At 40.2% G+C, this 13,085-nt stretch overlaps 1 protein-coding gene across 18 annotated transcripts in view; it reads left to right on the top strand.

The window, feature by feature from the left end:
* The window catches only part of ZBTB20 (zinc finger and BTB domain containing 20), a 475,348-nt gene that overhangs the window by 341,923 nt on the left and 120,340 nt on the right, over window positions 1-13,085 (top strand). The gene's annotated exons all lie outside the window — the stretch shown is intronic.

A 13,085-nucleotide genomic window follows, 5' to 3' on the forward strand; every position in this document is an offset into this window, starting at 1 on the left:
ACTTTCCTTTTGCATCTTTAGAAAGAGTTCCTCCAGCCTGACAGAAGAGTTCATGCTGAGGCCAGTGGTTCATGCAAAGTCATGTATGCCTTTACGTTGTCATATAAAAAAATAGTTCTGAGAGCAAAACCCATGTAATCCAGTAATCCATCAGACTACAGCTGCTGTTTCAGCCTTCACTAATATTCTCAAAACCAACACTTATTTCTCTAAGACATTAGAACCTGGAATATTACAGATTAAATGAAGTGAGATCTAAAGATGATTAGGAGACTGGAGCATCCCTCTTATGAGAAAAGGCTGAAGAAGCTGGGCCTTTTTAGGCTGCAGAAGAGATGACTGAGAGGGGATCTTACCAAGGTATATAAGTACAGCAGTGTGCCCTTGTGGCCAAGAAAACCACAAGGTATCCTGGGGTGCATTAGGAAGATCATTGCCAGCAGGTCAAGGGAGGTGATCCTGCCCCTCTACTCAGTCCTAGTGAGGCACATCTGGAATGCTGTGTCCAGTTCTGGGCTCCTCAGTACAGAGGGATGTGGAGCTCCTGGAGCAGGTCCAACGGAGGGCAACAAAGATGATTAAGGGACTGGAGCATCCCTCTTCCAGGGAAAGTCTGAGGGAGCTGGGTCTGTTCAGCCCCAAGAAGAGATGACTGAAAGGGGATCTCATCAGTATCTATAACTATCTGAAGAGAGAGTGTCAGGAGGATGGAGACAGACTCTTTTCAGTGGTGCCTAGCAATAGGACAAGAGGCAACAGACAGAAAGTTCCACCCAAATATGACTTCTTTACTGTGTGAGTGACCATGCGTTGGAGCAGGTTGCCCAGGATGTTGTGGAGTTTCCCTCACTGGAGACATTCAAGAGCCGTCTGGATGCAATTCTGGGCAGTGTGCTCTGGGATGACCCTGCTTAAGCAGGGAAGTTGGGCCAGATGACCCAGTGTGGTCCCTTCCAACCTTACCCAGTCTGCGATTCTGTGAAATGGCTGATTCGTAACTGCTTGGTATCATGGCAGTGCATTTCTGTCTATGCTGAATATAAACAAGGAAACATCTCCATCTGAAATGATGCTGTTCTATACCGAAATGCAAGTATGCAATAATTAAAACTGTAGAAGTATGTAACACCAAATTGAATTCAGAATCTTTATGGAAAGCTATGGCTATCACAGCAGAGTGCCAGGTGTTATGGGCAAGGTGAAAGGATACGGTTGTCCTTGCCCCACCTTAAGTGCCAGTTCCAAGGTTTTTAGCAAGTACATAATCATAGGTTTGTACTAGTAGTTGAAGCATGATCTTGAAAGCAGACTGTGCCACCTTCATGTTTTCTGACCTTATTGCCAGCTATTAGTTCACCAACCATTAAAATTCATGGTGACTGGCCTGGGTTTGGAGAGAGCGACCTTGAGACACTTGCCAGCAGACGAGGCTGAAGAGTGCGAGTGTCCAGCTGTTACCAGTCTCTCTGGAGTGCATGCAGCCAAGCTGGGTCTTGTGAAAACACTGGGCTAGAGCTTTAGCCGTGCTCTTCCAGAGTGCATGTGTGTATGTATGCAGAGTGCCCCATGTGCAGGTCCGAGCTTGCTCCCAATGTAAACAGTGTCCCCCAGTCCTCCCTGTTACAGCTCAGCTCAGTCACAGATTGCAAGAATAGTGTCCTTTTTTTTCCTCTTTTTTTTTTGTACTGGTCATTTACACAATTGACTGTCTACCATTAGAAAAGCGTAGGTCAGTGTCTGGGAGAATATTTAAGAAAATAAATATTTTTTAATATGGTAAAAACCTTTTCATTTCAAAACTAAATGGTTTCAAACATGTCAGTGCAGCTACTTCTCTTTCAGGACTATGTACGTGTCAAGTTTGATGTTTTAAAACAAAGCTGTGTTATAATTATATGAGCATGTTTGAGAAAAAAAAGCTTATGGAAAACTTAACAGCTGGAAACTGTTTTTTACATACTTGGATGACTCAAGAGCAGCTGAATGGCTTTTTGCAAAACTTTACCAAAAATGACATTTCTGGATTGAGACAAGGCATGAGAAATAGCAGCTGAAAAGGTAACAGTTTCACAAAGGTATGAGCAAATATAGACAGAGATTATTTAATTCTTCAGCTTCCACTGTACAGTCATTAATGTAATGCTATAAAAATAAAAGGATTTGTATTTATATAGGTTTTCAAGGATTTGAAAGATCTGTACGAGACTTTAAGGAACTAAGCTTTGTAGATGAGAGTTAATCAAATATTAATATTTATATTTCATTGGAATACCACGTATTCAAACAGGAAAACAAAGACATAGAGAAAGGTAGAGGGCTTGCCAGACTTTACACAGAAAGAGAAGAAGACCACATTTAGCACCAATGCCTTTGGATCACTCAGCTTGGCAGCGTGAGAGCACTCTCGGCATTGGGGAGCTCCTGGCTTACCTCTCTCTCTGACTCCCATTTCAGGCACACCCAGCTTGCAGGTGAAGAGCTCACACACATGCACTGGGCTCAGATACCCAGCTCCCTTCTTTCTGTCTCCCCACTTCATTCCCAAAGGCAAAGTTTGACAAATTCTGCCTGCTGTGATTGTGAAGCTTGGCCATATTCAAATATCACCCCCAATTACACACGTACATACACTCCTCCTTCTCCCCCAGTGCTCCTGCGGACTGTCAGGGTGAGAGAGCTGTTACCAGAAACCTATTCTGGGGTCTTTTTCAGTGCATGGTCCAGTCTATAACTCAGTAACAATCACTTTACTGTTTAAAACCTCAGTCACTGAATAAATACGATTTTACTGCTGCTTAGTTTGGATGTTGAGCTGTATTGGAGGAAACTGCTCTTCTTTCATGCTGAATTTTTTTTCAGGGTGGTGTGTGTGAAAAATAACACAAATAGGAGTGTTTTTGGATGGTCACACTGAACAGTCAGCAAGAAGAAAAGAACAGTATGGTGAAGGGGAATCTGTTTGTAGTGAAAGCAATATGAGCCTGTGGTTTGCTAATGGGACCAAGAACATGGATTTTTTACTTTAATCCCAGCAGTATAACTCCCTCCAATGCTGAGGAAATCACTTGATCTCCTGTTGCTGCACCTCAGTTTCTTCTTTGTGTTGGTGACCACCGTGACCCAACTCAACAGAGTACCATTCCTCTTGAAGTTCAGATATTATCAGAGTTTTTGTAGAGATCTTTTCTAACCTAACAAGCCCACTCCTTGTCAATGCTCAGAGTGTCATTTTCTTACTTTTCCAACTAAACAGGCTTTTATGGCTTTCACTTTTTTAACTGTGCAGAATCACCAATTCTGAGAGCAAGAGTAAGACTCAGTGCTGCCTTGTGCATTATGCAGATTTTCAGTAGCAACCCCAGGTTAAGAATTTGGTGCTGATATTTTCAGTGGGACATAAATATAATTTAATTTTGTAAAAGCAGTTGATCTGAACTTCTTGAGAAATGCTGATCATGAGACATTGCCATCTTTGCAGGCACATTTGCAGTAGCACTAGATTTGGTTAGATTTAATCTGTGCACATAAACTATGCATTCACATGAAGAAAAAACTTCAATTTAGCCAGCTAGGAGCACCTAACTCCACAAATTCCCTCAGCAAAAGCAGGGTGTCATCAATCTTTTCTCAGCTTTTCTGAAGTTTTGGCTGTGTGCCCTATGTGTTGACCATCTTGCTCATGAACGGCCTCAGTTTTGTTTTCCTGTTATCATTTCCACTTTGAGGTGTCTAGTGTTGCAGTGGTTCTCACAAGAAGCTGTCCCTGTACTCCTGCCAAAACCAGAATCACAGCCTAAGCCAGCCTTTAACTGGGCATTAGAAGGAAATGACACTCTTCTCATTTTGCTAGCAATATCACTTCCTCAGCTTCACAAATCATTATCTGATCCAAAACTTCTCCATTACTGTGTTTAAGTGTTTTGCAGTTCTTGTACCTAAAAAAACTGCTGAGCAGTGTTGTTGTGCATCTCTCTCCTTCTTGTATGTGTATATCCTGTGCACCAGGAAGTGCCAGGATCATGGATCTTTTTATTAGAACTCATCAGTTTCTGTTTTCCTGAGTCATCTTTTAGATTGTATGATTTTTAAATATTTGTTGGCTAGAGGATGATATGTTGGGATGACTGGATAGAGAAAAGAGGAAAAGAATTACTAAAAGGCAGAAGTCAGGAAGTTGGGTAGTCTGTTGAAGATAAATCCTTTCCTAGACAAAAAGTTACATCCTGTAATGCCCAGGGCGATTTGAGTATAACAGAGTTTCAGGCTGGCAAATTCTCTGTTTTTCTGCAAACTATTATGAACAGAACTTAAAAAAACCCAAAAACAACAAACCAAAACAACACAAAAACAACAAATAGAAGATTAAATACAATTACATTTGAACTCTGGTGGAAGTAGGACAAATAAATCTAGTAAACAGTCTTGGAAAGTAATTTCCCATTATAGTCCATACAAGAACTGGCATGATTTAAATAGCACAGGTGTATATGGGATGCATTTAGGAAGCAGCAGAAACTTCGCAGCATCCTCTTTGTCCCCACTCCACCTCCAGCAGGCTTTTGTTCCTCAGCGTAGCTGCCTTTGCTGGACTGCATCTTAAGCTGTTGCCAGTTTTGGCTGAAAGTTTTCAGACTACATCACCGAAAAAAAAGGAGGGAGAGAAACAATTAAAAGTTTCATTTTTCTTGCCTAATTGAAACAGCAAAATTGGTTTGGCTGTTTTGGCATGAGAGGCAAGGCAGAAAGTACAGCCTCTCCCATTTTAAATAACATAACTATTTTGCAGCCCACTTTGCACAAATTGAGCCACAGCAGTAGGCAGGATGGGTTGTGAGAGAAAGAGACTTTAAGGAGAAGCAATGCAATCTTTTGCATCTATTAAACAACAATATGGATATTTAAATCTCTATATGCACAAAGTTTTGTTGAGCTTTCATAACAAGGTTGTGCTACCTGTATATGTGTGGTCCACCTGCATATATTCACAATTTGTGAATTTGTGAACCTTTCCCTCCACCCATTTACAGTTTACCCAGGGATTTAGCAGAGTTTTGCAGTCTCACAGAAGTCTGGCTTGTCAGATGTAGCCTTAAATGAAATTGGTTTGTATTGCAACAGGATTGGTGGGAGGATCAAAGTCTTACTGTAAAATAAAAGGAGGGTTTTGGTTTCTGTGTGCTGAAATGTTTCTCTTTCCCTTCATTTTTTTATTAGTGTATTAAGCAATTGAGTTCTCCGGTAGTAAGCAAAATACTGTACCAAAGCAGTTATTAAAGAGAGGATTGCCTCTTCGGTTACTGGGAGAAGGGGGTGCATGTTTCTTGTACGAAGGGTCTCAAAAACTGTGTTCTCTTCAAGTTGATCAACATTTTGTTTTAAAATCACAGAGGTGTGTACATAGACAACATGATATATCTGATAATTCTAGCTTACCCTGAAGAGCCTGTGATCAGCTAGAAATTTGGCAGATTGTCTCTCAGGTCAGGAAGTAGTTCTGATTTACAAATTTAAAAGCCAAAATCTGTTTTAGTATTTCTTAAATGTCAAACCAACCCTCTGACCTTGAAAATTACTTTTTCTGTATACTTTTAGGGTTTTTAAAAGCAAAAAACAGGCCTTTTTCCTAGTGAGACATGGTAACCTGTTAGTCATCAAATCTGAGAATTTAGAGAAGAGAAAGCGACATTAACTCATCTTTCCTTTTGCCTGTGCAAGAAGGGGCTTCATTCATATCAATGGCAGCTGGAGGGAAAAAGACTTGCTAATCTTTAACTGTGCTTCCAGTTTATTTCCATAATGTACACTGTGTCTTCTTGAATGACAAGTCTTCCATCTGCAGTGTTTCAGACCTTATAACAATAATAACTGGGAGGACAAGTTTCTCTGCTGAGTGTCAGAAGTAACCTCCAGTGCCTTGATTTTGGTCTGTCCCCATGTAAGCACGGCAGGAAGGTAAAGGCCATCTTTAGTGCAGCTGACCAGTTGCACGCTTCTGTAACCCAAGCTGATAATTTCTGACCCTTAATATGATCCATTGAACTTAAATATGACATTTCAGCAGCCCATTTAGTTGATGTATCTTCAGTATTCTCCTTTTCTGGAAAGTAATTTGGCCACTTCTGGTGGAAGTCTGATGGTTTTCCCTCCTCTGAAAATATTCCCTTCCTTCATCCCTTCTTCATCCACATCTTCTTACTCTAGCATTTCCATTTAGAAAGCAGGCATCTGTGTGGTGCCCCTGTTTCCATCAGAGCAGAAGCATCCTGCAGTTCTCGCTGTGAATGAGAAGTAGCATGGGACAGAGCAGTCTGAAGCCCATCTCTCTTCCCTGGAAGTGGAGCATAAGACATCCTACCTGTTCCCAGATGCTGCTGCTCTGCACAAAAGCGACTTCAGATCCTTTTGGTTCTGATATGATGAACCTCAAAACTTCTTACGGTGTGAGCTCTGAGCCTCTTCTGCCTCAGTTATTCATAGTATGTAATATTACTGCATTCTCCAAGACTTTCTATCCAAGGAGTTGCAATTACTAAGTAATTGTTAATGACTTAGCTTTCCCTGGATTTTGTGGATGGATTTCCATGGATTCTGTGAAGTAAGGGGGTCATATTTTCAGCACTTAGCTTCGGAGGAAACTGAGGCACAGGATGAATCACTTCTGGATTTAACAGAATACCAGAGCACAGATTTCTCTGAATTTAAGTGTCATTTTAAAATATTTTCTGAGAAATCATTTGAAATGTCTGCCTCAAGTAGTCTACTGAAAAGTATTTTATAAATAACTGTGTGGTCTTTACAACAATCGATTAATTAGGTACCGTTGTTATTCAGAGATGGGAAAACCAAGGCATAGCATTTGCTTAAGGTCAAGCAACCTGAGAGCTTATGCTCGTGGAGTTAAGCAGCTTGCTTTTCTTAGTCTATTGTGATTATATTCCTTCTTTTCTCCACGTAGTTGATCATTTAAAAGATTGAACAAGGCTCTTCGGAAAAGAGATTAAATTTTGAGGTGTTGGCTGTAGTGTTCCAAGGTGATGGTTGTCCACCCAGTTTACAATGTAGTATTATAAATTATGAAGTAAATTAAAATGCTGAAAAGTAATATGTGCTTGTTGATATGCCAGTGTAATACAGAAAAAAACACCTACTGCTGATCTGTAGTTAAATTATTTAATCTAGAACTAATCTACTGCTCAATCCAGTTTTGAAAATGGAATAGTTTTATCGTTGAAAATAATTAATTGTTCAAACCCATCGGGCTAAATCCAGCAGTGACCTAAATGGTAGAATTACACATCAGACACAAGTGTGTGGGAAAATAAGTACCAAATTAATATATGTTGCCCTGATTCTCTCTTATCCTGGCCAGTATCACACACTTCTGTTGGTAGGGTTTTTTGCTTGTGCTGGCTTTGCCCCCCAATTCCTCCCTCCAGCATTTGAGTTCCAGCACTTTTATGACTATCTCACAGGGAAAGTTAGTAGAGGTTTATATTGTCTCTGCCCTGCATTCATTTACACCCATTCTGTGACCTGTGATGGGGCTCAGGCCCAGCTGGTCCTGGCGAAGAGCTTTGCTCAGTAGGGCTGACTCCTCGAACGGCAAGGGGAGCTTCCTGCCAGACCATTCTGGATGACCTCAGTTGAATTGCTACTGTTCACCCTGGTGTGAAGATGAGCAGGTCTTGGCCCAGTAGCCCTCAGTCCTGAGGTGTTTCCAGCACCTCGTTTCATTAAAAATACCAAGCCCCTTGGAAGAAAAAGAAAAAAAAGAAAAGTGCTTTTTTTCTCCCTCTTTCCAAACGCTTCCACGGAACAACATGGGGAAAAAGGAGAATAGCAAGTATTCAATGGGAAATTTTTTCTTCTTTTTTTTTCTTCTTGGAGAAAAAAAATCCCCCCACAAATCAAAACAAGATGGAGCGCTGGAGCCCCACCTGCTGACTTGAGGAAACAGAGAGAAGGAAGGGAAGATGCCTGGTCCTGTGCCAAGCATTCAGCACTGGGCTTGTAGCACTGTGATGTGGCACTTGAAGCTCTAGGGGCCTGGAGCCAGCGTTACAAATGCAACAAGAACTCTCATGAAAACGAGCCTCTTAACAGCATGTTGAGCTGGTCTGTGATGGCCTCAGGAAATCCCCCTGGCTAGACAGGGCCTTTTTATCCACTACATTGCTCTGACTCAAAGAGAAATCTCACGTAACTTCCTTGACCAGAAACTGAGCATGCATGTAGTCTGCAGCACAGGGCTTTGCAATTTCCTTGTTTTCAGTTAATTATTACCCTCTTTCTGCTCTGAAGAAGTCTGCCCTGCCTTTCTTTGCTGTCTCATATCACTTAGGGCCCAATGCTTCGAGCGTGTGTCATGTTCTCAGCCATCAGGCTTCATGCTATCCTTCCTTTGTGGTCAGATCCTTAGCTAATGTACACTGGCCTAGGGCCATTGATTTGAGTTGGGATTTTCAGTCGTTGAACATTTGGCCCTTTGAAGCCCAGAGAACTACTCCTTTTTAAAAGCACCACAACTGACACTACTTGTTTTCAGGCTCAGGACTAGCTACAAGCAAATGCTTGTGTATTAATTACAACAAAGAGCAAATCTACTTGACATTTGATTTTGTTTTTCTTGTTTCCTTGCAAGCTTGAGAATGAGCTGCTTTTGCCAAAAAAAAAAAAAAAAAAAATCAAAATGCATTTCACGCCTTTTTTTTTTTTAACTTGAAATAGGCCCCTTGGAAAAACTGACATGTTAAACACCAGGAAGAAAATGATTATTTGGACATATGGCTCCTCTTCCTGAACTTTGCAGAGAGGTTAGATAACGCTCTTTCACATCTTAAAAGACTAGACTGCTGCTACATTACTAACGTATTCTTATGTAATAATCTGATACTGATGATACTTTATCCAGTTCTAGTAATGTAAGACTCATTTACGGTTCGGTCAGTTGTGAGGGATTTGGTTTTTTCACAGATTATCTTCTAATTTGTTGGTTTTTTCGTTACACTGTCCTGAAGTAGAATATGGAATAAAACAGAATCATGCACAAAAATATATTGCAGCTCTGTCTTTCAGGAGGGTTTTGCATTGTATAGATTGTTTCTATTAAACACTACATGATTAGTACAAAAGTCAAACCAAATTTTAAAATCCCACTCTTAAACTAAGAAAAACTCATCTGAACCCATATATTTACTTTTAAGATAAGGCTGTTTCATAAAGTGAACAATTTGTAAGAATTAAAATAAAGGTGTCAAACCATCTGAGATAGTGAAATATCACAGAAAGATTGTCATTACCCTTGTCACAAGTAATGCTAGCAATCATGTAAGGTCTGCAGGTACTTGCAGAATGTGCGGTCATATAGATGAGCTGGCCAGAAAATAACAATGTCCCACAGTGAAAATATTTGCAGTTTTGGAGTGTGAGAATTAAACTTTATGAAACTTTTTCATTAAAAAAATAGGTTTTAAAAGACATGGACCAGGACTTCTCCAGTGGGTGAGGGAGTGTGGGAACCTGTTCACTTCCAGGTCTCCCTCATCACATCCTTACTCGCCTGGGTCTAGGGTCAGCATCTTTCTCTGACTTTGAAACTTTGAGTTTCTATCCTGGACCCAAGAAACTTCCCTAATAATACTTTCTGTAAAAACTATGTTTACCACAAGTTGTTTCATGTTCAGTGGCAGAGCTCTGCCATGGAAAATTGTGGATTCACAGAATTCTGGAATAATGAAAATCAGAAAGGACCCCCTTAAGTCATCTGGGTCCAGCCCTCACCCTGCTCAAAGCAGCACCAGTGAGGACAAGGTTACTTTTTAAAGCAGCTTGTTCATGTCCATGTATATCCTTCTTTATGTAAATATATATATATTAATATATGTGTATATGAAATATATCAATTTTATAAGTACTTATATCCTACTGTGCATTTTTTCAATAACCGTGTTTCTGAAACTTGAGATTTTTAGAATAATTTTAAGTTCACTCAATGATAAACAGAAACTCTTGATCAGAAACTGTCCTGCACAGGAATGAATGCAGAGCTGTACAGTCACTGTACCCAACTCTTGCTGACCCTCATTCTTTCCTTTAATTGCAAGACCACTTTGTTTATTGACAGTGAGTAGTAGGGGCTTAAATATGTAACCTAAATCATAAAGTAATGCTGTAACCAAGGACTGGCATTGACTATTCTTAGACTGAACCCTGTTCCTGCACAGAGAGGAGACCCCACTTCTGTTACCCTGCCTTTATTGCTGCTGTCTGTGGCACACAGAATGTTCTCCTAGATGGAGCAGTGGTCTAATCTGATGTGGCAGCTCCTACGTTTTTATCTTGTAAGTGCTTTACTTACATGAATTAATTCTGAAAACACTCCTGTGACGTTAGTCATTGTTATGATTCCCATTTTAGAGACCCTGTGTCTAATTCTTAATTATACTAATTCTTCCTTATGCTGGTGAGGTTCTGGATCTGTGAAAGGGTCTCCCAATTCAGGGAGATGGATTGCAGAAATGTCAATGGCAAAATGAGAGTTCTTTGCCCTCTGGCAATTTTCTGTTTTTTCTAAGGTTGGAGAGAAATATTGGAAGATGAGTATAAAAGTGGCTCTGTTGATTTGTACTAGGGGCTACACAGGAGATGCATAGCTCAAGCCTGTAAGAGGTGTTGTATTAGCCAAAATTAAATTATTGAGATTGTTGACACTTCTTTCAGTGTGGCCACAATCTCATCAGAAGAAAGTGAACACCACCTCTGCTGGCCCTTCTTTTCCTTTATCAGGTAACATTATCAGAGAATTGACAGCCTACCTCCCAAAGTAAAAAACAAACAAACAAACAAAGAGAAGAGGCAGTGAGCTTGAGGGAGGGAGGAAGAGACTGAAGTTTGCCCATGAATGAATAACAAGCCATTTTAAAAGTAGTAATTATGTGCTGTAACCAGAAGGACCTTCTGTCTTTCTCTATGATAAAACTACCAGTGAAATGTATTGCAAGATAATTAGGAGCAAACAGGCAGGGAAAATGAGTGATGTGCTACTCTTCATTTCCTGAGCCGGTCTTGTTCTAGTCAATGTGCAAGCTGCAGCTGTGTCTGTGGAGAGAGTGGAGGTGGAAATCAACCCTGTCTGTGTCTTCTTCCCTCATGGCTTCACCCAGCCCAAGGGACATGATGGACAATTATATCAGATGCAGGAAATATTCAGAACTCTACACTCTCCTCTAGGTTTTTGGCTTCCAAGTCTAAGAGATAAAGTGGAATGTGCAGATAGAGATCCTTTTGCATCTGTCCCTGAGACAAAACTAGATGGTTGGACAGAGAAACCAGAAGCCCTCGGTGGGGTTATTTTGGTGGCAATCTCATGGTTTTGGTATGCTGAGGCTGTACAACTCCCCAGCAATGCTGTTGTTCTTAAAAAGTTTTATCTAGAATGAGAAATATGAGAATAGTTACAGTTTTTACTCAGTATTGAGCCTGTGGAAAAGCCTACGGAAACAACACATCTTTACATGAGAAAGACTGGAGGCAGCAGCACAATACCTGTCACCTCCAAATGCAGGAAATAAGGTTTGTGAATATGTGACAGGACCAAAGTTAGCAAGAGGGATATATACCATGTTTCCTGTCAGCATTTAGAACAGAAATGGGGCAGACGTCCGCTTTAAAGTTCTTCAAATCAGAATTATAATTGTCTTCCCATGAAAGTGTGTGAGAAAATTAAACCTCCTGACATCCTGAAATACTTATGCTTCTTTCAAAAATCTTAGAATAAAATATAATAGAACGGAGTAGAATAGGCTGAATATAACACATGATGCTGTTTAAGTAATTTTCATTTTTTTTAATTTTGGGGCAGAGGTGCAAACAGTAACGACAGTATAGAATCATGATAGAGGGTAGAGAGTGAGGTAGAGAGTTAATGTTTTTGGTGTTTAAAAATCTTCTGAGGCCTTCACAGTAAACATCCTTATAAACATGCAGAAAACATATTACCTGTGAAAGTCACCTCCTCATTTACCTGCTTCTTAACCAGTAATCAGATTTCCTTAATTTGTTGTAAAAACACACTTTTGAAATGTTACTTTTTGACCCAATGCAGCTGAGTACAAAGAAGGGCAGGAGTCTTGCTCTTCTTGTGTCTTCTCAACCAAATGTTTTATAGAGTTCCCCTAGGTTGCACTGTTGCTTTTCCTCTGAAGGCAAGGGGATTGCACTGGTGCCCATGAGGGCATGGCTCACTTTTCAGCATCTTACTGTGCTGGTAATGCACTAAAACAGAAGAACCAAATGTCCCTCATAGACCAGTTTGCAGTATTTTCTTTTTTTTTTTTTTAAAGAGAGGTTCTCCCACAAAATAGGCCATTATATTTGAATTGCCTAAGAGAGTAAAACTATGAAGCCTCTGTGATGTTTCCATTTACATTTCCCTATTGTCAGCAAACATCTGAAAGGAATTGCCTTGGGAACTGGGAACTGCACAGTGTCAGTAAAAGGTGCTTTAGGAACCAATCCTGGGGATTTCATATAGTTTAGGGTAGGGTGGAGAGTGCAGGAGGAGTTGGTCCTGGTAATCAGTGTAATAAGAAATAAGCTTGTATGTTTTACCCCAGAAAACCAAATTGCATATATGACAGAAATGAAGTAGATGCAAGGCATGGTACCTTTCTCACTTTAGCATACAAAGGTATCTACTGAGCACAATGGTAAAAGTTAGGAATTATGCTTACCCAAAAGATAAGCAAGCAGTCGATTTCTGTAATAGGATGGACTTCCCAGTCTCTTTCACTAATTTTTTATGTATTGAATAATAACTATATTCACCCTCACCAACATGCTGTGCTGGTTTACATCTCAACAAAAAGCACAAACTCACAGCTGTTTATGAAGACAAGCCAATAAATCTAGAGGAATATATTTATACAACTCATCCTGAGATTATATAGTTAAATGCCATTTTTTCAAGTAGGCAGAGCTCCTTCTTTGCAAAGGAACCAAATTCCTCTCTGTGCCACCCAGATCTGTTGATTTCCCATTAATGTCAGCTCTTGTCAGCTCTACTGAGTGCTACAAGTTGCATTGCA

The sequence above is a fragment of the Manacus candei genome, unplaced genomic scaffold, assembly GCF_025592945.1.
Source record: "Manacus candei isolate 608988 ecotype Guabito, Panama unplaced genomic scaffold, ASM2559294v1 h1tg000014l, whole genome shotgun sequence".
In the NCBI taxonomy this organism is placed as follows: Eukaryota; Metazoa; Chordata; class Aves; order Passeriformes; family Pipridae; genus Manacus; species Manacus candei.